The sequence below is a fragment of the Neoarius graeffei genome, chromosome 6, assembly GCF_027579695.1.
Source record: "Neoarius graeffei isolate fNeoGra1 chromosome 6, fNeoGra1.pri, whole genome shotgun sequence".
In the NCBI taxonomy this organism is placed as follows: Eukaryota; Metazoa; Chordata; class Actinopteri; order Siluriformes; family Ariidae; genus Neoarius; species Neoarius graeffei.
This window is the reverse complement of record NC_083574.1, coordinates 71,942,357-71,967,932: the sequence shown is the minus strand read 5'-3', so window position 1 is coordinate 71,967,932 and position 25,576 is coordinate 71,942,357. Positions and strand designations below refer to the sequence as shown.

Below are 25,576 nucleotides of genomic sequence, written 5' to 3'. Positions count from 1 at the left end.
CCAGAGAAGACGTCTGCGCTTCTGGATCATGTTTAGATACGACTTCTTCTTTGAACTATATAGAGTTTTAGCTGGCAACGGCGGATGGCACGGTGAATTGTGTTCACAGATAATGTTTTCTGGAAATATTCCTGAGCCCATTTTGTGATTTCCAATACAGAAGCATGCCTGTATGTGATGCAGTGCCGTCTAAGGGCCCGAAGATCACGGGCACCCAGTATGGTTTTCCGGCCTTGACCCTTACACACAGAGATTCTTCCAGATTCTCTGAATCTTTTGATGATATTATGCACTGTAGATGATGATATGTTCAAACTCTTTGCAATTTTACACTGTCGAACTCCTTTCTGATATTGCTCCACTATTTGTCAGCGCAGAATTAGGGGGATTGGTGATCCTCTTCCCATCTTTACTTCTGAGAGCCGCTGTCACTCCAAGATGCTCTTTTTATACCCAGTCATGTTAATGACCTATTGCCAATTGACCTAATGATTTGCAATTTGGTCCTCCAGCTGCTCCTTTTTTGTACCTTTAACTTTTCCAGCCTCTTATTGCCCCTGTCCCAACTTTTTTGAGATGTGTTGCTGTCATGAAATTTTAAATGAGCCAATATTTGGCATGAAATTTCAAAATGTCTCACTTTCGACATTTGATATGTTGTCTATGTTCTATTGTGAATACAATATCAGTTTTTGAGATTTGTAAATTATTGCATTCCGTTTTTATTTACAATTTGTACTTTATCCCAACTTTTTTGGAATCGGGGTTGTAGAATGAAGTTCAATAAAGAGTGGTCTTTTGCATTTCCATGTATACAGCCTCTGAAAGATCAGCCAGGAAAAGCTTTCTGCACAGTGAGGATCAGTGGCGAACTGTTACTATTAGAGCTGGGACTTCAGCTCAGCCAAAACTTTGCTCGACACACCAAAAAAGCAACAGGGCAAAGGATTTTGCAAGGGATTAGTGGTAGGCTGCTAAGGTAACTCCATTGTATGTAGTTGTTGATGTTTATTTTAAAAGTACCTAAGTAAATTACACAGGGAAATGAATACTTAAGTATGAGTGAAAAATACTGTGGCAAGCGTGCGTGGAAGAAGAGTCTGGAGACAGAAATCTTAGTTTCTCAGTCGTTAGCCTGCACTACTTGCTCTCAATAGCACTGGCTTGACCGCTTTATTAGCATTCATTAAAGGGATAGTTCGGGATTTTTGACATGAATCTGTATGGCATCCCCATCAATAGTGTCGTGCAGACACACTGACTTACCCCTGACAGCATCCTGTGAGTCCAGTTCTTGTCCAGTTTTGGTCCAGACGAAAGTAGTCCGGCAAGTTTGTTGGGGTCACGAAAGTAAAACGTTTTTCGTCTCAAAACAGTATGTGTTCAAAAGAGTGATATATTTGCATCACAAAACCGTTGCCAAATAAAAAGTCAGACCTCGAAATCGCTTGGCACTATTTTCTCTCCCTCGGTATCACTGCGCGCTGTCATGTTGACATCTGCGCAGGAATCAACACCTTTCCCATTGTTTGGCAGTGATTAGGAGTTCAGATCAGCGGCACTAACAAGCTAATTTGAGAGCAAGAACAGCGACAAATTTATCACCTTCTATAACCTATACAATAATATATTTGTGAAAATGGTGCACACTTGCGACTATCCAGGCTGTAGCAACAAAGATGTGGCTGAATCTCCGCACACATTTCACCGTTGTAGTCAGACATGTTGTCGCTAACTTTGCTAGCAGTAAACAATGTAGTGATGTGTCGGTCGCGAATGATCCGGTTCAAAGAGCCGGCTCTTTGAAGTGAACGACGGGAGCCGGCTCTTCGGTGGGAGCTGAGTTGGGGAGCCAAATTAGTTTTTTGTCCTTAGGTGCCTCAGAGAGAGAGAGAGAGACAGAGTTCAGCTCAGCTGAAGGATGATTGTCTATTTGACAACCATGATCATTGTTTTGTTGCCGTGAATTCCTAAAGCTCATGATATAAACTGTCGCTCATAAATTGACAGGTTCGGTCGGCAACCGCCTTGGCATGGCCAGATTAATCTGCAGTATACAACGAGACAGCAGTCATTATAACAGGAGCATATTTGCTGTTCCAGCGGCTTCTCATTACTGGTGGAGCAGAGTGCGGCACTTTTTTCTCTTTTTACATGCGCTCAGGGTGCCACATATTTTGTTGCACATTGTTCTGTGTTTGTTAAAATAATTTCCAACTTTGCTTCATAGTTTCTTAGGCCTGATTTATACTTCATAATTTATTTTGTGGCATTTTGTTCAAGGTCGAGTGTGAAATAAAGCCATAAAGGATAAACAGTTGATGTCTTCTGTGTATTTTATATTGGTAATATAACACAGTTTTGCATTATGTTTGTGAGAAAATAATTTATTAATTGGTAAGTAAGTTTTATTTCTATAGCTAGAACATTGTTACACTGCTATACTTTACAAAGCTTTACAATGGCGACAAAAACTAAAAAATAAAATGGAAAACATCCTATTGATAAAATATAAATAATAATGTAATTAATTAACTAGTTAATTGCAGCAATTAAATCAAAAATAAAATCTCAGGAGCCGTTTGGGAGCCAAAAGAGCCAGCTCCTTATAGTAAGAAGAGCCAAAAGAGCCGGCTCCCAAAAAAGAGCCGAAATTCCCATCACTAAAACAATGAATGAAACAGCCGTGGCTGTCACCTGGCGGCAGCGCGCAGTGATAAGAAGGGAGAGAAAATAGTGCCAAGCGATTTCGAGGTCTGACTTTTTATTTGGCAACGGTTTTGTGATGCAAATATATCACTCTTTTGAACACATACTGTTTTGAGACGAAAAACGTTTTACTTTCGTGACCCCAACAAACTTGCCGGACTACTTTCGTCTGGACCAAAACTGGACAAGAACTGGACTCACAGGATGCTGTCAGGGGTAAGTCAGTGTGTTTGCACGACACTATTGATGGGGATGCCATACAGATTCATGTCAAAAATCCCGAACTATCCTTTTAACACTACTGATGAACACTACACCGGCTGGAAGGCTACTTCACTGCTGCGCTCATGGCACTGACTCACAGTTAAGCTCGCGTTGGCTTTTGAGGAGGCCGAGGGTGATAAATTTTTGGTCCTTCTCACTATAAATCAAAACCTGATTGGTTAATTCATCTGTCACTTCCTACATAAACATACACTGCCATGGCTTTCTGTCCCAGCAATGAAGTTCTAACTAATGAGTGAGCCAGCTCTAAACCCTTCTCAGCCTAAAGACAACAAACAAAATCACATTGGATAACTCTATTTTAATGTTTTCAAGACAGTAACCATTTCTGAAGCAAATTTGATAGAAAATAAGGCCAAATTAGAATTAGAAGAGAATAATTATTATGAAATTATGAAAAAATGAAAGCAATTAAAGAATGAAAGAAATTAAATATAACATTTGAAATGGTGATATGTTTGGGCCTTCTCTGAAGGCCTAGAAGGCCCTGATGGTTCCCCTCTGGTGAGGATATATTATTTTAATAACTTATTTACAAGATCTAGACCTAATGCTTAAATTTCCCTTCATATTGCTGGTTTGTAAGGAGATTCATATGTTGCAACTATCCCAGTGTTTTAATGTATCTAAAATCTAGATCTGCATCTGATAGAGTCTAGTAAAGGTCTATAATAGCCTAATATCTGGAATGATCTAAGACTGATTGTCAGTAAAGGGGCAGTGGAGGTGGATGTAAGTGCAGGAAGAGTTTATTGTAAAAATAATAATCAGGCATACACTCCAAATCAGCAGACAGAATCATAAACAGGAGACAAGCAAAAAGGTCAAGCAAGGCACAAACAGATAATCAGAGGCACAGAAAAAAGCAGAATCCAAAATACACAAAACTAGAGTCCAAAACCAGAATGACAAAGTAAACACATGGCTCGGTAAGGGTCACAGTCAATGCAATACTTCGCACTATGCATGAGTTGTCAGTGTCCTTTTAAGCGAATGCTGACAGCGCTCCAAATTGGCAACAAGTGCATGTAATTAGTCTTTGAGGTGCACCCAGCACACTCCATGCATGAGCTCGGGCACAAAGGTGTGACAGAACCCCACCACCACCACCCCCACCACGAAAGCACTCCCTCCGGGAGCTCAGATCCTCTTTGGACAGCCCCGGGGATAAGGACCTGGCACTGGATACTGTATCACCGGCGCGCTGATCTGTGTGGATATGACACCAGATCCTGGGCTTAGGCTTGAGTCTTGGGCCCAGGTCGGGCCTTGAACATGGGCAAGGACACATACAGTGACTTGGGTTCTGGTCGAGACATGGACATGGGCTCCAGACAGGGCATGGACAAGGGCTGGGGTTCTGGACAAGGCCTGGGCTTGAGCATGGGCATGACTTCAAACATGGGCATGGACTCAGAGACAGGCATAGGCTTTGTTTGAGCAGTGTTCTCATCCTTACTGAATCCCAGTGGTGAGGCAATGACATCCTTGATGCCCAGTGGCGGAGTGAAGTGCTCGTCCATGCTGAAGCCGGGCAGCAGAATAACGACATCTTTGAAGCCAGGCAGTGGAGTGAAGCGCTCATCCATATTGAAGCTGGGCAGCAGAGCAATGACGTCCTCGAAGCCAGGCAGTGGAGGTACTATAAGCACTCATCTGTGCTGAAGCCGGGCAGCAGAGCAGCGACATCCTTGAAGCCAGGTGGTGGAGTGAACCGCTCATCTGTGCTGAAGCCGGGCAGCAGAGCGAAGCAAAGACATCTTCGAAACCTAGCGGCGGTGCGACAACATCCTCAAAATCAGGTGGCGGAGCAACGACATCCTCAAAGCCAGCGATGAGCTCATCCGTGCTGAAGCCAGGTGCCAGGCCAAAGAGCTCGTTCTCGCTGAAATCTGGAGCGAAGGCCTCCTCATCTGCCACTGCGTCGGCTTCTGGAGGGAGCACTAGAGCAAAGGCCTCCTCATCTGCTGCTGCGACGGCCTCTGGAGTCTCAGCCCCCCAAAAATTTTATGTGGGTCCTCCTTCCTGGAGGCCTGGAACTAGGACTTGAGTTCCTCAGTGAATGCCTGGGAGCTCCAGAAGCATTGGTGCTGCACTTTCACCAAGCACTCAGCCCACTGGTGTGCTGGTCCAGTGAACCAATAAAGTATGTAGCAGACCCACAGTATCTTTGGAGGTTTGCGCTCTACTGGGCTCTCATAACAAAATGCACTGAAGCAGAAATCCATTCGGTGGATAATCCATTCCATCATACAGTGCCGATGTGTTCAATTCTACTTGCTGCAGAAAAACAATTGATCCAGGTTGAACTGCATGCCTGTTCTCTTCTGCTACATCCATGTTTTGGTGAAGTATTCTGTCAGTAAAAGGGTGGTGAAGGCAGATATAAGTGCAGAAATAGTTTATTGTAAAAACAATAATCAGGCATACAGTCCAAATTGGCAGGCAGAACGATAAACGGTAGACAGGCAAAAAGGTTGAACGAGGTACAAACAGATAAACAAAGGCACAGACAAAAGCAGAATCTAAAATACACAAAATTAGAGTCTGGAACCAGAATGACAAAGTAAACACATGGCTCGGTAAGGGTCACAGTCAATGTAATACTTCGCACTGTGCATGAGTTCTCAGCATCCTTTAAAGCTAATTGTGCTCCAAATCGGCAACAGGTGCGTGTAATTAGTCTTTGAGGTGTTCCGTGAGCGAGCTCGAGTGCACGAAGGCGTGACACTAATGTGTGATTTATCAAATGTCAAAGTCATTGCTCCATCAAAATAAACACTGCTTAGTGCTGTCAGACACTAAACATGTGCTGTTATAAACTGTCAGCAGATACACAATCCACTTGTATTACATTACAAGCATTTAGCAGATGCTCTTATCCAGAGCAATGTACAACATACCCAGAGCAGCCTGGGGAGCAGTTGGAGGTTAGATGCCTTACTCAAGGGCACTTGAGCCATTCCTGCTAGGGAATTGAACCAGCAACCTTTTGGTCCCAAAGCTGCTTCTCTAACCATTAGGCCATGGCTTCCCCAAAACTTGCAAGTTTTAATTCCAATATGTCATAAACAGAAGCTGAAATACTTGGAAATTGCATATTCCATTTCCATTAAAAAAAATTTTGGGGGAGACCCCAGACCCCACGGCACGAGTGTATGCTTTAACATTAAGATTTCCCTTCAATGGAAATAAGAAACCCAAGCCTGTTCCAGCATGACAATATCCCTTTGCAAAAAGCAAGCTCCATGAAGGTATGGTTTGACAAAGATGGAGTGGAAGAACTTTAGATTAGATTAGATGAGCCTTTATTATCTCTACTTGAGAGAAATTTGTTTTGGGCAAACAAGAGAGTGTGATTTTACAGAACCATATAACATAAATGTAGCATACTAAACTAATTAACAACTAAACAAGTAACACTAAACAAGTAATATGCAAACATAAATACATCCTAGTTCATCTGCTTCCACACACCCCCAAACAGACAGTCCCTTGTATTACAGTTCATAGGTATTGCACACAGCCATTTCCCTGAGCTACTTAACACAAACATTGGTCAGAGAGATATCATTATAATAAAAATATTACACATAAAACAATATGATTGCATAAAATTACACCACAACCTAAAAATAATACCCCCCCCCAACTCGCACCACACTAAGACCTACTATTAAGTAGTTTAATTGACCAAGGAACCATTGAGAGTTTGAACCTATTTGTTTTACAGTTTGGGAGCCTATATCTCCTTCCTGAGGGTAACATTTCATATTCGCCATGCAAAATATGTTCCTCATCCACTGAGATTTTCAATCCCTGTCTCCTTACTGCTTCATCAAATAAAGCTTGCAATGATGTAGGAGGGGGCATGCCCATAATTTTCCCAGCTCTCTTAATAAGGGTATGCAATTGAGCTTTCAGTTTAACAGACAGGTTCCCAAACCATATTATGCTGCCGTATCTGATGATGGATTCAATGAAAGCCCTATAGAAGGCCATCATAATATCTTTCTCAACGCCACTCTCAACCTCCTCAGAAAATGAAGACGCTGACTGATCCTTGAACATAAAAAGTCAACATGCTGGCACCATTTTAGTTGAGAGTCAAATAAAACACCTAAATATTTATATGTGGATACCTGCTCCACTGCCTCCCCATTTAGTGTCACCAAATTATGGTTACCTATGGATCTAGGGTCAAAGATGATTTCTTTTGTTTTGCTCACATTTAAAACCAAATTGTTTGACTCACACCACAGCACAACCTTGTCTATTTCTGACTGATAGACAGATGCATCAGAATCCTGTGTCAACAGACTAAGAATGACTGTGTCATCTGAAAACTTGATAATGTAATTATTTATATACTGACTTCTACATTCATTAGTGTATAAAGTGAATAACAGAGGAGAACTCACGCAGCCTTGTGGGACTCCAGTGTTGATTGTCAGTGTGTCAGAGAATGTAGAATTAATTTTGACTTGTTGTGTTCTGTCAGTGAGAAATGCATGGTACCATTTTATCATTACAGGGCTGACTTCCATTCGTTGTAACTTCTCTAAAAGAATTTGAGGCACAATTGTATTAAACGCAGAACTAAAATCCATAAAAAGTAATCTAGCATATGCCCTTGTGTTTTCTAGGTGTTTGAGTATGAGGTGAGATGTAGTGCATAAGGCATCATCAGTGCTTCTCCTATCCTTATAAGCGAACTGATAGGGGTCAAGGAGATGTTGGACCTGTGCTCTTAACTCACCCAGCATTATACGCTCAAATGATTTAATTACCACTGATGTTAACGCAACAGGTCTAAAATCATTATTCTCACGTGGACAAGATTTCTTAGGTACAGGAATTATTACCACTTTCTTCCAACCTGAGGGTATACAATATGTGTCTACAGAGAGCTGGAACAATGGGCCCCAAGCTGGTGCAAGTTCATGAGCAAAATCATGAAGGATTAATGGAGAAACCCCATCTGGCCCACTTGCTTTCCTCGTATGCAAAGCCCTGAATGCCTTCACAACAGCAGAAGTGCCAATAACTATATTGGTAGCATTGACATTACATGATAGTCTAACTGCCCTATTCCCATCATCCACAATATCAAACCTTTTATAAAATAAATTTAACTCATTGGCACGCTCCTTTTCATTACACACATTAAGTGTCATTGCCCTATTATTTAGGTTTGTCATGTCCTTTATACAGTCCCACATCTCTTTTATGTCCTTTGTTAGGAAAGTTTCTTTAATCTTTAGTCTATATTGTTCCCGTGCCTCCCTTAGTTTCCATTTCAGTTCTTTTTGGGCGCTCCTTAGTTCTAATGCGTCATTATTCCGAAAGGCGCGTTGTTTACGCTTAATACAGTCCTTAATGTCTGGGGTAACATAGTCTTTATTATTGGGGTAAACTTTTATGGTTTTCTTCGGCACCACCGTCTCGACGCAAAAATTGATGTAATCCATAATCACGTCCACTTTATAGTCTAAGTTGTTCTCCTGGTGGAAGACGTCCCAATCCGTCGCAAAGAAACAACCACTCAGTTCCTCTTTATATGAGTCCGCCCACACACTGACTGTTTTAGTGATTGGTTTGCCTTTTTTAATAGCTGGTTTAAACACGGGGATTAATTGAATGATGTTATGATCAGAGTTTGAGAGCGGAGGCCTGATTTTAGCAGCATATGCATTCTCTATATTACCAAAACACTTGTCCAGTAATCTGTCCTTTCGAGTGTTGTTTTTAACATATTGCTGAAACCCAGGTAGTGCGCTGTTCGGGTTGCAATGATTAAAGTCCCCCATAATGAAGATTGGTGCGTCGGGCTTGTTTTGTAATTGCTGGTGAACAGTCTGCAATGCGAGAAGCAGCTTTCGCTGCATTACCACTCGGCAGTATGTATACAACACAGACAAAGATATTCCCATAATCCCTGGGTAAATAAAAAGGTCTTAAACTTAAACACAGTAGTTCGACATCGGGAGAGCAGACTTTATCCTTAACAGCATAGTTTGTGCACCAGGAGTCCCTGATGTAGATGCAGACACCACCACCCCTCCTTTTACCTGAGCTACCATCCCTGTCCAACCGGACGTTAGTGAACCCCTGTACCTGGGTCAGCTGATCTGGGAAATCCTCCTGGAACCAAGTCTCCGTGTATGCCATCAAGCACGCCTCCCGATATTCATGACAAATCCTGGCATTTAAGCGTAGCTCGTCCAATTTATTCCTTAGTGAACGCGCGTTACTAAAGATGATTGAGGGCAAAGGTGGTCTGTCGCGTCTCCACCGGAGTCGTTGCCGAATGCCTCCTCTTCTGCCCCGCTTACGCGGTCTCTGTCTCTCTCGCCGCCGAACCAGATAGCCAGGGACATTTTCTAAAATTCCAGCCGTCGGGGTAGCTCTTGGTCGCAGTGCTAAGAGCAATTCCCTTCCGTAGCGTAGCACCTGTTCGCTTCCTCCAGGTGACCTGTTGATCCCGTCGGCATATTCCGCCCAAACAAGGGATGTAATAATCAGGCTCACCAAAAGTCCGTACACAATTGTCCTCCACATACTGGCAGATGAACTTACAGACTTTTCACACTTGACAGACAGCACTCTTAAAACACGATAAAAAACTCAAAACAAACAAATAATCACACAAAGGACACAACTTGAGTGTCCTTTGGTCTGACCAAAGTGGTCTCAGTCCGCTTCCAAGAAAACCCTAGTGTAATTCAACTACAGTAAGAAATTGAATCTACCGGTATCCTGAATTGACCCAACTGCTGAAAGGGAGCTGGACATGCCATGTATTTTGATGGCATTTTTTTCTGTAGATTATACACTGCTAAACTGAGCCATGAGGCACACACAGAGACAAAAGACAGAGCTGTAGTGCTGGTGAAAGAAGAAGAAGAACAACAACAACTTTATTCATCTCTGCATTTAACCCATCTGAAGCCCTGAACACACACATACCCAGAGCAGTGGGCAGCCATGCTAACAGCGCCCGGGGAGCAGCTGGGGGTTTGGTGCCTAGCTCAAGGGCACCTCAGCCCAAGGCCATCCCATATTAACCTAACCGCATGTCTTTGAACTGTAGGGGAAACTGGAACACCTAGAGAAAACCCACGCAGATACGGGGAGAACATGCAAACTCCATACAGAAAGGCCCCCGCCGGTCGCTGGGCTCGAACCCAGAACCTTCTTGCTGTGAGGCGACACTTACACCACCATGCCGTGAAATTTGTAACAAAAAGCAAAAATAAAAGGGAATCATTGGATGTGATACACAAAATGGAGCAAAGTAGTTATCTTTTATAACTACTTAATAATATATACATTACTGGCTGAGTGTTCTCCATGCTCAGTAGATTTTTTTTTCTATGCATACTTGGCAAGCGGGGCGGCACGGTGGTGTAGTGGTTAGCGCTGTCGCCTCACAGCAAGAAGGTCCGGGTTCGAGCCCCGTGGCCGGCAAGGGCCTTTCTGTGCGGAGTTTGCATGTTCTCCCCGTGTCCGCGTGGGTTTCCTCCGGGTGCTCCGGTTTCCCCCACAGTCCAAAGACATGCAGGTTAGGTTAACTGGTGACTCTAAATTGACCGTAGGTGTGAATGTGAGTGTGAATGGTTGTCTGTGTCTATGTGTCAGCCCTGTGATGACCTGGCGACTTGTCCAGGGTGTACCCCGTCTTTCGCCCGTAGTCAGCTGGGATAGGCTCCAGCCTGCCTGCGACCCTGTAGAACAGGATAAAGCGGCTACAGATAATGAGATGAGTCTTATTCTACAGGATCCTCAGTATCCCGAGTCCCAACAGTACTACATATTTAGCACAAGATGGCGACGTTACGCCTCAAACAGCACTAAACTGATAGCGCTTCACAGGTCCTGGTCATTAGCAACACGCTAGCGTGTTTAGCAAGAAACCCATCTCTGTTTAGTCCAGTGAGATTTCGAAAAGTTTAATTCTATCTTAGTGGTGTAATGTGCAACATCGATTCATTTCGTGGCATGAAAACATATCGTCAATGTTCAAATACGTCCTCGTCAGTATCCATTAAATCGCTCACAAAAATGTCGGCGCATGTTGATGACGCGACGTAATCAACGGACTACAAAACGTCACCGGTTTGTCAGGCTGTTGCGTTAATATCGTGCTGGGATTTGTAGTACAATTCGATTTGGACTACATCGCATTCGAATCCCAGCATGTGTCCCTGTTCCCCGTGTAGGTGCACTACATATATGGTGTGCAATAATGGTTTCTGCACACAGTGTAGTGCACTATGTTTCCAAAAGAGGGCCATTTTGGATTTATCCAAAGTCCTCCGCTTGTGCCCCCCTCCCTTTTGTTCTTTCTCTCTTTCGGCATCCCCCCATCCCCCCCTCTCTCTAATGCTCTCACTATGAGTGTGTGAATGCTTCTGCGTTTCCATACTGCCTGCAAAAAAAAAGAGAGAGAAGAAAAAAAGGCCCCAAATCGCTGGAGCAAAGGGAAAAAACGAGCCAGAGGAGAAAAGACAGAGGAAGGCCACGTTCATAACGGACTAATACACGGAAATCTGCTTCTATAAATAAAATAACGGTAAGTCAACTCATGCATGTTAGTGTTTTTTTTTTTCAAATTCTTATCTTTTTCAAATTGTCAACAGCCTGGAGTAACTGTCTAAATCAGAAATGGTGTGTGTTTGTGATTTGTTTGTTTGTTTTGAAAAGGATCACTGTTTGGAAGGTAACTTAGAGAAACCCTATAAACAACCATCAAACCAGTTCTTCACAAGTGGCTTAATGTGTTTTTGTTTCTTTAAGGGTTTTTTTTTCCCTATAGATGAGTAGGGAAAGATGCATGGATGTCTTACTAAAGGATCCAGGAAGAGAGAGATACAGAGAGAGAGAGAGAGAGAGGAAGGAAGAGAGCGAAAGAGTGAGAGAAAGAGCATGGCCACTTGTCTCCATCTGCCTGTCATGCATTTCTCCACAGATCAGAGAAAGGAGGCGAAAGAGACAGTGGGATTCAAAATGGTGCTGGGACTTTTTCAGCCTGTGTGTGTGTTCACTGTGAAAAATCATTGTGTGTTGGTTATGGCATATGGTGCATATTTTGGGGATTAGTGAGTGAGAGAGAGAGAGAGAGCGCAACCATCCGAGATCTTTTAGCTACAGATTGTATTGAGCTGTAATGAAAGTTCAGTGTCTTTTGTTCATTTTTGTGCAAATCCTAATGCTGAATTACAGTGTATTTTTAAAACATACTATATTTGTTGAATGTTTAATATGTTCTTACACGGTGATTTATTTGTTCTTATCATCCTGACTTATTTGCACCTACAGTATTAGGGCTGGGTGATATGATGTTGATATTGACATTGTGATAAATTACATCACATACATCACATTTAGTGTCTCAGTCCTATTTTTCAGTTCTGTACTCATTGTAATAAGTAGCTGATTGTATACTGAAATGAATTTTGCATCCTGATTTTGTTTTGGAAAAACAATCTGTAGTTTTTCAGATTCTGCTTTTGGCATTTTGCTTGGACTTTGTTAGCAAGCCTATGTATCATGATGCATACTCTTTCTTAAAATGTCTTCAGATGTCATGGTGTGTTACTGCACATCACCCACCTCTAACGTTTATGCAGGTGATAATTGACTGTCGGGAGTCTTGCTGGAGTGATGCATGTTATAATCAACTACTTTACGTAAAAGGCACTTCTGAAACTTGTGACCTTATGTCTCCTGTGGAGGTGTGAATTTAACACTATAGGTACTGGTGTTTATCATATTCAGGCCTCTTTTAGTTTAGATTATATTTAAAACCAGCTACGTTGTTGTCACGTCTCATGTGGTTGTTGGGGGTTTTTTTGTTTGTTTTTTTACTTGCATGTGTAACTGCGTAGGCATCCACTGAAATCAGAAAAGTACATTTTCATTTATTTGTGAGCTTTATTAAAAATCAGAATTTGCAAACATGCAGTGTCATGATTTTGCAAGCTATAGTTGCATAGCAACATGTACAGTAGTGTTGTAAGTATTTGAGATCGGACTTGGTCTCAAGACCCCTTTCTGAAGGTCTTGGTCTCTTCTTGGAATTAACCGCATTTTACTCGGCCTCAGACGTGGAGGACTCCAGATTTTATTTCAAGACCGGTCAAGAACACAACTGCAGGGACATCACTAAATTGCCTGTGCATTGTCTGATTTATTTATGAACATTATTACTGTGACTGGATGTAAAACTTCCTGCTGCAGATGCAACCAATAACATGTCTAAGGGCTAATTTGAAAAAATTTTTATGGTTAACAGTGATCACCCCTCCCTGCCCCCTCCACACACACACTGGTCTGGTCCTGGTCTTGACTTAGTCTCGCCCTGTCTTCGTCTTGCTCTTGATTTGGTCTCAAAGTCTTGACTTTAGGTCTTGGTTTAGGAGCTCTTGATGGCAGCACGAACGTACAGTTGTGATCCTCGTTTTACCCCAATATAGGGAAGCACAATCAACACACATGCTGACTCTTCACTGTTCCACCATCCATGGTCATGTTTTTAGGTGAACTGTTCACACCTAGTGGCAATTTAGCACAGCCAATCCATCGATTGGCATGTGTCTTTGAGATGGGGTAAAAATCTTCATTGTTTTTTAATTCTGTACACACACGCCCCCAGGGTGTGTTGGTTTCCCCAGATAACCAGGAGCAGAGGATGCTGGGTGGTTTCTGCCTTTTGGATAATAGAAGACCCTTGTAGCTTTTCTTCAGCGGTAGGAATGTCACAATAATGGATTTTGACTTTCATAACATTGTGCTACACTGGAATAGATAATGGTGATTATTGAAATCTGACACAGGATTTTTTTTTTAAGCAGGGTATTTAAAATAGATTTTTATGCTTTATAACCACAAAAATTCCATTTAATGTGACTTACTGGGTCACACCGACATAAAAATAACTGACAGTGCATAATTCATGCTCAGAAGAACCCATTTAATAAGACTGAAAAGACATTTTGTGACGTTTTAGTTTGTATCCCATAATAGAACAAGATAAGAAGTCTATGGTAAATTTACAGCTGACACAAGTGGTGATTTATAAGTATACATTTTAGGCTCATATGGAATAAAATGGCTGTGGAAACCAATAACCATATAGAATATATTGGGACAACGCACAAGTGAATTTTTGTACCCAGTTCACACTTGACGCTTATCCATCTCATTTGACGCAATTAAAAAAGGAAAGCCAAGCTGCATAGCCTGGTTGCATGCTTTCTCACCTATAGCAAATGCTATTCAACCTGCAATAATATTTCCTTTAACAGTACTGTCTGATTGCTAAGTATATTCTGGCAAACTCCAATTATTTCTCTTTAGCTCCCTCTATGTTTTAAAGACCAACTGAAAATATGTTCTTGTATTAAAAAGTAACATCATACTACTTTTCTTAATGAGCCATTATTGAACGCAAAAGTTGGAAGTAGACTAGTTTGTTCAGCAAGTCTTGTATTATTGTAAATGTTTCCATCAATAAAGATTATCTCTGAGAATGAATACATCCATTCACTGACATAAATAATCTATATAATAGGGGCAGGTGCTCAAAGTAAAAGAAAGCAGCACCTGAGACAAGATGGCCACAGCAGAACCTGCTAAACTATAGGAACCAATATTCAAACAGAACACAACAAACCACACTTTTAGGGTGTTTTCACACCTGGTCCCCTTTAAAGGAACCAGACTCAGTCCTCTTTAAGTGGACCAAAAAGTGGACCAACAGAAAAAGAACTCAGTTCTTTTTGTGTTTACACTGTGAATTTATTACAAAGAGGGCTGGGTTCTCTTTCTGGTCCAGTTAAGCTTTGATGGGGCCTCAGTCCTCTTTCTGTTCACACCAGGTCCTCTAGAGCCCTCAGACCCCCAGTGCACGAAATTCTGGGTAATTTTCTCTTGAATCAAAATGTCTGCTGCCATGCTTGCCCTGCTGTATTCTTTGATCAAAATAGTGCGGATTAAGGAAAATACATTTATTCCAGCAGCTGTGGTAAGTTCCAAAAGGAAGTTGAGTTTCCCTGCTACAGTCACGTGACCAACTACGGCAAACGAAGAAGGTTAAACTACAGTGAAAAAGGCGAAGTGAACCCGGTGCGCTTTTTGTTCACAATGCGCAGATTAGGCGAACCGTACCATTGATTTTTAGCGAACCGTACTGAGACCACCTCCTGAGGTGGTCTCAGTTCGGTTCGCTTTAAAGGGGTCTGGGTACGGTTGGAGTGTTCACATATGCGCAAAAAATGCTGAGTCATCAATCTGAGTTCGGTTAGATGACGGAAAGGGACCAAGTGTGAAAACACCCTTATTATATATCAGGGTCTCAAACCTTTTTCAGTCATTTTAGGGACACCTTATTGGTGTTCCAGCTAGCGTTCAAAGAAGGCAGGGCACCAGTGATTATCGCGGGCAATTTTGTGCGCGTCACGATAGACAAAGAATCAATCATGCAAAATTAGCCATACTGGGAAACCATATAAGGTGGATTACTTTTGTAAAATAAATTAAGCAATTCTGAAACTTTTTCGTTACAGGTGCTGACTGCAAAGTTAAAGGAGATACGCAGAACCTTTATTTTTAAATAAATTTCTGAGTGGATAGTATCTCCATCCTTGACTCTTGTATGCTGCATAAATAGTAATTATATATATATATATATATATATATATATATATATATATATATTAGGGCTGTCGAAGTTAAAGGGATAGTTCGGGATTTTTGACATGAATCTGTATGGCATCCCCATCAATAGTGTCGTGCAAACACACTGACTTACCCCTGACAGCATCCTGTGAGTCCAGTTCTTGTCCAGTTTTGGTCCAGACGAAAGTAGTCCGGCAAGTTTGTTGGGGTCACAAAAGTAAAACGTTTTTCGTCTCAAAACAGTATGTGTTCAAAAGAGTGATATATTTGCATCACAAAACCGTTGCCAAATAAAAAGTCAGACCTCGAAATCGCTTGGCACTATTTTCTCTCCCTTCTTATCACTGCGCGCTGCCGCCAGGTGACAGCCACGGCTGTTTCATTCATTGTTTACTAGTGATGGGAATTTCGGCTCTTTTTCGGGAGCCGGCTCTTCTGGCTCTTCTTACTATAAGGAGCCGGCTCTTTCGGCTCCCAAACGGCTCCTGAGATTTTATTTTTGATTTAAAGGAGTACGCCACCCCCAGATGAAATTGAGTCAGTCCCTGCAGTCCCTAGAGTTGGATGAGTGAGCCAAAGCGTTTTGTAGCCGACCCAGCCATTGTCCTGATCTATAAACGCCCAGGTTAGCTTAGCTTAGCGTAGTCGCTGTAATCCGGCATGTCCAGCTAGCATTGTCGTTGCAAAAGTGAATCAAATAAATCAAGATTTTTTATAATTATTTCTCATGACTTGTACATTCACATCGAGTACACATCTCATCTCATCATCTCTAGCCGCTTTATCCTTCTACAGGGTCGCAGGCAAGCTGGAGCCTATCCCAGCTGACTACGGGCGAAAGGCGGGGTACACCCTGGACAAGTCGCCAGGTCATCAGAGGGCTGACACATAGACACAGACAACCATTCACACTCACACCTACGGTCAATTTAGAGTCACCAGTTAACCTAACCTGCATGTCTTTGGACTGTGGGGGAAACCGGAGCACCCGGAGGAAACCCACGCGGACACGGGAGAACATGCAAACTCCACACAGAAAGGCCCTCGCCAGCCCCGGGGCTCGAACCCAGGACCTTCTTGCTGTGAGGCAACAGCGCTAACCACTACACCACCGTGCCGCCTCCATCGAGTACACATATCAATGCAAATTAACACGAAGGGATTTACTAGACCAATTTATATCTGGAACTATTTTCAGCCACAGCACAGGCAAAGCACCGCTGCAGGCGCAAAGACACCGCGCAGCGCCTGAAAACCCGTTTTCAGGCGCTGCGCGGTGTCTTTGCGCCTTCCTTTTCCTACCTATTCCTTTAATTGCTGCAATTAACTAGTTAATTCTGATTCTATTTCTCCTCTCAGTTATAATCTGTCCTGCTTTTGAAAAGATCCTCTCTGGGGGGACAGATGCTGCCACTATACACATCCTCCGTGCCATCACGTGTGTAAGCCGTGGATAGAGTGCAGCCTTGGTTTCCCACCAGCTTAGTGGGTCTGCGTTTCGCTGTCACCTGGCGGCAGCGCGCAGTGATAAGAAGGGAGAGAAAATAGTGCCAAGCGATTTCGAGGTCTGACTTTTTATTTGGCAATGGTTTTGTGATGCAAATATATCACTCTTTTGAACACATACTGTTTTGAGACGAAAAACGTTTTACTTTCGTGACCCCAACAAACTTGCCGGACTACTTTCGTCTGGACCAAAACTGGACAAGAACTGGACTCACAGGATGCTGTCAGGGGTAAGTCAGTGTGTTTGCACGACACTATTGATGGGGATGCCATACAGATTCATGTCAAAAATCCCGAACTATCCCTTTAACGCGATAACGCGTTAACGCGATCTCAATTTATCGCGATTTAAAAAAAATAGTGCCGTTAACGCAAATTCTAATTTGGCCCTGCGAGTCACCCGTAGTTCCTGTTGAGGCTTGTTGCATGCTGCTTCAATAAGAGTAAGTGTGAGTGATGGAGAAAGGTCTGTTAAACGGGAAGTTTCATTTCAAAAGTAGAGTGTGATTAAGCATAGACATATAAACATAGACGCCGCCTTCTGCGTAGAATCATACGTCATCCTCACCGCCATATTGGATGTGGCAAAGTGGAGATTCTTCAACCGTCTCTGGTGTAGCGTCTAGACAGTAGCCAAGAATAAAGATGCCTCATTCATGTGCTGCGTTTAACTGTACCAACAGGTTTACCGTCCAAACGAGATCACATGGGATTACCTTTCACAGGTGAGACTGGAAAAATACTTTTCATTGTATTTGGTCATTATAACGTAATTTTACGAACAGATTTTCCTGACTTTGTGGCTGATATGAAGTCTCGCGCATAATAGCCGCTCGGTGAAACCTGTCTCCAAACAACGAAGTATTTCCTTCGTAACTACGCCGATAACACTTTGTGTTTTTGTCAAACATTGGAGCTTTGTATTCATTCTGAAGGTTTATTGTTATTAATATTGAATAAAAAGTAACTGGGATACATCATTGTTAATTGTCATTCAAATTTTAGGTAAATTATTTTAATTTGCATCTTTATATGGATTTTATAAGGGAAATACGGATTTTGGAGGTTGGTTATACAGGTTTGATTGACCAAAGGTTGACATGTATGTTTATAACCATCACATTAAAATTATATGTGTTGTTTTGATGCCTGTTTGTTTCCCAAATATATGTGTGTGTGTGTTAATGGGTGAATAAAAGGCATTGAGTTAAATATTATTGTAGAAAGGGGCTTTATGAAGTTCAGTCCATTTAATTGCATTGGTTTACGGGGAAGATTTGCCACATCCAATATGGCGGACACTCTGACGTATCCCAGCAACGGGGCTACCAGCTCAATGCGGCGTCTATGTTTATATGTCTCTGGTGATTGAGTTGGTTTTGGTATGCACTTATACTTTTGCAAAGTGAGATTTCAGTATGCTGTAGCACTGTGATATGACACTAAATGTCTTTATTGAAGTCCACCTGCAATTTATTTTTGTTTGAATACAACTCCAGCACAATTGAAGTTTTATTTCATTTTTATTTTCTTTTGTCACACGTCTGAACTGAGACACAGTAGTATGTGACTACATGTTTTGTATTTGAGACTACAGCTCCCTAATCCATCACAAAATCCAATTTTGTGTTTTGTATGTTCAGTACTGCCTAGTATGTGAGTGAATAAACTCCCTTACCATTTTCTCTTGTCCCAGCAGTTTTTAACAAGTACTTTTAGCATAAAATGTGTTCATTTTAATTGTAACATTTCACTTTAAAAGCCTTATTCATTTACATAGATTTAAAAAAATGTGATTAATCGCAATTAACTATATGAAATTCTGAGATTAATCACGATTAATTTTTTTAATCATTTGACAGCCCTTATATATGAATATGAATTTGAGAGTTAAAATCGACTGCAAAGTTGGCATTTGAGCTGAGCCAGCCAGCCCTGAGTGTGTGACATCACAGCATTAACCGGTTTTAAGGGTGAGCCCTTTGACAGCTATAGACCAAAGTCATATTTATGGTGAAAGTAAGAAATACCGTTACCGACTTGCTCAACTAAGACTGATTTGACTTCACTGATTGTGGGTTGACTCTCATTAAAACAGAATAGGTGTTATAATTTATGCAACATACATATACATACATGCATGCATTTTCACTGATAAAACGTAAAAGGCTAATTAAATAATCAGATGAACTGAGATAATCACATTCTGAAGCAAATTAAATAATCTTATACTGGTAACTTAAATACATAATACAAGTTACATGTATTAATCTAAATGCAGGTAAATAACGTGTTTTTGTTGTTTTATATCCAAATGAGAGTCGGCGCTTACCCGCCTGTGTCCTCGCTTCTTGAAGGCCGATCTTGTGGCTGATTGTTTTGAAACAATCTGACTTTCAGTTGTTCATTCAGTTCTCCAATTATTCGCTTCTTCCACATAAGGGCGAGATATTGCTGCTGAAGCAAGCATATCCAACGGAGAAATCAGACGGCTGGGCCAGTCATTCTCCATTTTCTCCATACTGAGTACTCTGCCATTACTGCTCAGCTCAGGCAATTACTAAAACCTGGGACGGGATGTCACCGGTTTTAGCAACAACCATGGGGAGGTCACTGCCCGAGCGATAATATGTCCCGTTCCGTCCCGGGTTATACCAACAACCCTCGGCTCACACTCCGGGAGAACTGGTGCAACTGAACTTACTTTCCTTTTTTTTAAAAAATAAATAAAATAAATACTTTCCTTTTCTTGTAGTTTTCTTTTCCTTTAATTATTGGGACTGCACCTTCTTTCAATACAGGCGTATAGCCAGCGCTCCTCAACAGATCAGAGGTCTCGTACGAGTCTTCAGTAAAATGTGCAGAGCAGAGGAGAGACCACTTTGTAGGCACCCAATGTGCCCATGAACTTCTTGCGAAACGCGTCCAAATCTTTGCAGTTTGAACATTCTTGGGCCATGAATGCAACGTAAATCCACCTTCTGTCGTGTTGCTGCACCCGCCAGCAACACATCTACATGGCATGGCAATAGATTAGCTCAAAATGGAGGATCGGAGTTGCAGTCAGCTTTGTGTGTTAGTATAGTGGAAATGGCGATGAGACCGATAGACTTCCTGCTGTGACGTTACGGACATCAATGTCATTTACTTAGACCGCTAACAATATGAATCATTTTAATTGTAAAAATTATTATATTAGATTTATTGTTAACACTTAAAACTATTCCTGTGCCATTCTTGCGGTCTCAAGGCATTTATAAATGAAAGTTAGCCCATGGTTCTGCGTATCTCCTTTAAATTCTGGGCAAAATGTTCCATTTCTATTGCTGTTGGAGTTTCGAGATGTTTCACTGCTGCACACACCGTTTATCCTGTGTGTAAAAGTTTTGCCGAGATAAAACGTGTCCCGCATTTTACAATTCCGGAGATTGCTGAAACAAGTGAGCAACAGTATCACGTGACCACCGTGGGGTATGTTTGACCTACTTTTAACTAAAACAAGTCGGCATGGGCAAACATGGCAGACTCCGCTCGCCCGCCAGCGGAAAAGAAAAGGAAAGCCTGCCTAGTGAGTGCAACTGCAAAATAGAGCAAGGTTAGATGACGTGTCATTTTTTTCTGGACAGATAACTAAATCATTCTAGCTAGTGCTTAGCTATCTTTACCTTAGAATGCATGGGTTTGACTCCACAGTAGCGAGTATGGAGTTATTGATCTTACAGAGAAAGAAATAATAAAACAAAAGCAATAACAGAGAAGAGATATATTTGTCTTTTGTTTCATGGAGCTATTCGTGAATGTCAACCACAAATTACATCCCTGCGACTCAAAACTCTCCGAGGCTGATGCAGAGTCACAATGTTTTCCGCATGTCGCCATCTTGGTGTGACCCAGTTCCATAATTATGCTAATTAGTTTAAGCTCCTTGCATTCAGCTGTTCTCATGGAGCCGTACTGTTTACCTAAAGAGGTAGGCTATTCGGTTCCAAAACGGAGAAAAACAACCCTCAGCCCATCAAAATGATCAAATCTTGTCCGCATGGGGAAACGGAGGAAAATGCCATGCACAATAAAAAAAAATTGAAAATTTCAGATGACTTTGCAGTCAGCACCTTTAACCAGTTTAATACAATGCTTCATAATGTCACATCTACATGCATTCGTGCTTGGCACACCCTGAACTGTCAATCTCGTCCACCCGTGTCTGCCCTCTGAGTGAGCAGCGTGCAGATCTAACAATTAGCCCTATTTAAAATTAAATGGTTGCAATCCAATTGCAATTAGCCTCGACTGGGTCTAACATTAGTTAATACGAATAATAATTGTAAAACTAATAGTCCATCCATCCATTATCTGTAACTGCTTATCCTGTGCAGGGTCGCAGGCAAGCTGGAGCCTATCCCAGCTGACTATGGGCGAGAGGCGGGGTACACCCTGGACAAGTCGCCAGGTCATCGCAGGGCTGACACATAGAGACAAACAACCATTCATACTCTCATTCATACCTACGGTCAATTTAGAGCCACCAATTAGCCTAACCTGCATGTCTTTGGACTGTTGGGGAAACCAGAGCACCCAGAGGAAACCCACGCAGACACGGGGAGAACATGCAAACTCCACACAGAAAGGCCCCCGTCGGCCACTGGGTTCAAACCCAGAACCTTCTTGCTGTGAGGCAACAGTGCTAACCACTGCACCACCATGCCGCCCCTAAAACTAATAGTGTTAATCGATAATTAATAGTCCAGGATATTAAAGGGGAACTGAAGTCATTTTTAAACTTGCTTTATTTTTTAATTAACGTGTTATTCAATTACATTTTCGGTTTTATTAACCTTATATCGTGACTCGTATTGGCATATTATATTACACTTATCAGCCTTTTGGGTTTTTAGCCATGTTGAATGTAGTTCTTATGGTCCATGGCAGGCGTCGCTTATCTGTGCGATCTTCACGAGGCTTGTGCGAGACTTCAAACGTGAAGTGTCAGCGCCGCCAATTTGAAAACTGTTTTTTTTTTTTTTTTAAGATATTTTTTTGGGCTTTTTGCACCTTTATTGGATAGGACAGTGTAGAGACAGGAAATGAGCGGGAGAGAGAGAGACGGGAAGGGATCGGGAAATGACCTCGGGCCGGAATCGAACCCGGGTCGCCCGCATTCATGGTATGGCGCCTTAACCACCTGAGCCACGACGCCCCCCAATTTGAAAACTGTTTACACTGCGGCCAGATCGCCATATCATTTTAATTTAGATTAATTTCGAGATTTGCCAGCTTCATCAGTGATGGAGTGTCAGTCCTGTGCGCTGTTGCAGGTGCACCTCAAGGCGCGTCTCGGGCTGTGCATGCCGAGTGGACTCCAGCACATGCACCGTGAACAAGGCGCACCTGAGCTCAATTAAGGAACTGTGTGTTTGCCTATTTAAGGACTGTGCTGATGCATTTGCATCGCAAAGTATTACGATACACATGTACGCATTACCAAGCCTTTCTACCTGTTGTCTTGATTTCCTGTTTCACGATCCTTGTGCCTGTTTCTCGTTCTTGTCCTCACTTAGTCTTTGATGTACTGCTTGCGCCTCGATTGACCCTTTTGCCTGTATTCTCGTTTTTGATCTAGCCTGCTGTTTTGGATTGTTTGACTGACTGTGTATATATTATCTCGCTGTATATATATTCTACACTTTATTAAACTGTATACTTCTGCACGTATATTCGCCTCCCTTGCGTACGTGACATGGAGATTATTCCATACAACTTCGAACCAACTGAGAAAAGTTGGAAAGATGACGGGATAAGGACTAGTCCGTCACGCTGGTATTTACGTCATTACTGTCACACAATTAAAACATGCCAGATCAGGCAGCTGGTGGGTTTTCAAAATAATAAATACATGCATGTATTTTTGTGATAAATACATATTATACTGAGCGCATTTCCCACATAATCCTCACTAAGGTTTCGGACAGCACTACAAAATGGCATCCCCGCTATATAGTGCCCTATATAGGTGAGTAGGGAGCGATTTCAGATACAGGGAAAACTTCCAGCTTGATTACATCAGCATTCGAAAGAGGGCGCGCGCGTCTTTTGACAACGTTGGCAGATGTTGGTCACTTTGTTTTCCGCTGTATGTTTTACTTCCGTCCTACGATGTCTCGCACAGGTCTCAGCAAATCTGTTTACGGCCATTGCTTTGACATATGGACTGATATATTACAGAGCATATTTCAAACACTCATAATTTGTTATAGCAGTGACAAAGTAGCTGTCAGAAATGCATTCCTATATTTTATAAAATAAGATAAATAGAATTTTGATGATAAATTTGCCTTCAGTTCCCCTTTAATGTTGGATTAGATCTAGTCTAACACGTTAATGCTAATATGAGTGACAAGATTTTCTATAGCTCTATATTGAGAGTCTAGATCTATCAGTCCTAACTTTTTGACTGAATTTGTTTCATCCTGAACTTCTAGATCTACTTACGTCCTGCTAGGTTCTGTGAGCCCCGGGCTGTTTTTACCAATTCTTTTTTCTTTCATGCGTTTGTGGGCATCGCTGCTTTTCAAATGTACCTTGCAGCATTGACTCGTTACTGTAATAAGACAAAATGGTCGACAGAGCATGTCTATGACCCTGTGCTAGTAGTGTGTTGAGATTGGTCAAAATGTGTTCCTTTCATTGCAAGTTGACAACACTTGTTAGGGAACACTTTCTATGTGCCAGGTGCTTGGTAAGTTCTGGAAAATTATGAGTAGGACACACAAATTTGGGCATGGTGCTGGTATTTGAGGGCAGGGTATCGTACACAATCTGGAGGGCAGGACATGGCACCCTGGTAAGATAAATTAGCTGGAACACTGCCTTATGAAATGTAAAATCTCGATTTATTTAATCAATATTATTTACATTTGTCAAATATTTTTGGAGCTTTCTGTTCTATTGATCAAACACTGAGTTGACTTATGCTTGGACTCCTAAAGGGTCAATCCATGTGATATCACCAAAGGCCTCCTGACTGACCACGTTCGATTTGCTTCATACTTCTAAACATTACTGTCATTAGTAGCAATAAACAGTGTGCAAAAGTTCAGCCTTGCATCTTTGAGTTTTTTGAGATATAGGGTTAAGATTATACTCAGTTCTAAAATTTACACAAATTACAGAGTCAGCAAAACCAGCAACTTAATGAAAGTGTCTACTTGAGTTGAAGTTGAAGAGAATGTGTGGATTTACTTTTCCATATTAGGTGGAAGTCTATTAATATGAAGCAAATTGATTGATATATAAATGCTCCATTTAGAATAATTATATAGCTATTTGTGCTTCTATTTGTAGTAAAACAAGGTGTATTTGATCCTTTAATAAATATCATTTGGTTGAAGATAGTACAAACTTCATATTCTGTGCAAATACTAATTAAGTCCTGCTGTTTCCAGGAGTATAATTAAATAATATTGGCTGGCTTTGAGTGGTGCATCAGATATATTCCATTCAGCTAGCATGATATTGAACGGGTCTTCGACTCGTTATATATTCTTTACACATATATACAAGAGATACTAATAGACATCGAAAAACTGGAAAAGAGACACCACTGATAGACCACTCAAAGCCAGCCTATTATTATTATTGTACACACTCTCTTAATATGAGCATTCTCGAAGGCCAACGTGAGCTTACCCGCAACTCAATGTTGTTAGCATGGCAGTCCAGTTACCTTCTAGCCAGTGTAGTGCTAGCACAGGCCAATGCTAGCGCAGTCGAGCCAAATATTATTTTTTTCCCTGTGTAATTTATTTAGTTACTTTTACAATCAACATCGACAGCTACACACAATGGAGCGACATGGCAGCCAAAATTCTCTCAAAATCTTCCGCTTTTAACAATGCAAACCTCACGGCCATGTTTGTTTACAAACCATCACAGTCACTCGCTAGCGCAGAAGTTTTACATTTCTGACGAGCCTCTTTTCCAGTTTTTCAATGTCTGTTGGTATGTTTTTCTCTTGTATATATGCGTGAAGAATATATAATGAAGTTTTGGTAGCCTTTCGAGTGTTCAGCGCATCTTCGGTTTCAGTTTTTAGTTTATTTATTTAGTGTTTAATAAAACATAGCTAATCCTAGCAGTAGCACTGGATTAGCCTCGTCTTCTCTCTTTCCCGTCAGACAAAGAAATGATTCTGCGCATGCATAGCAGAAAAGTTTTGTCATTGGATATTCGCATGAGCCCTGATGTATGACATCGTGTTGTCTTGACAATGTGTAATATTGTAACAATATTGCACACTCATTCTCCACTGGGGAGAGTGGCGTAATACATGTAGGATAAGCAATATGATAACAATATTGCATGCTATCAATAAACCCATGAGAAGGGAATAGAATAC

General features: G+C 41.6%; 1 protein-coding gene across 3 annotated transcripts in view; it reads left to right on the top strand.

The window, feature by feature from the left end:
• Positions 1-11,401: 11,401 nt before the first annotated feature.
• The window catches only part of fam168a (family with sequence similarity 168 member A), a 163,387-nt gene continuing 149,212 nt past the window's right edge, over positions 11,402-25,576 (top strand). For 2 of the 3 annotated variants that reach the window (XM_060924048.1, XM_060924047.1), the window contains exon 1: positions 11,402-11,569. The gene's annotated coding sequence lies outside the window, so the exon portion shown is untranslated. Of the gene's footprint in view, positions 11,570-13,651; positions 13,746-25,576 lie in introns of all 3 variants that reach the window. The other variant, XM_060924049.1, reaches the window with a different exon arrangement.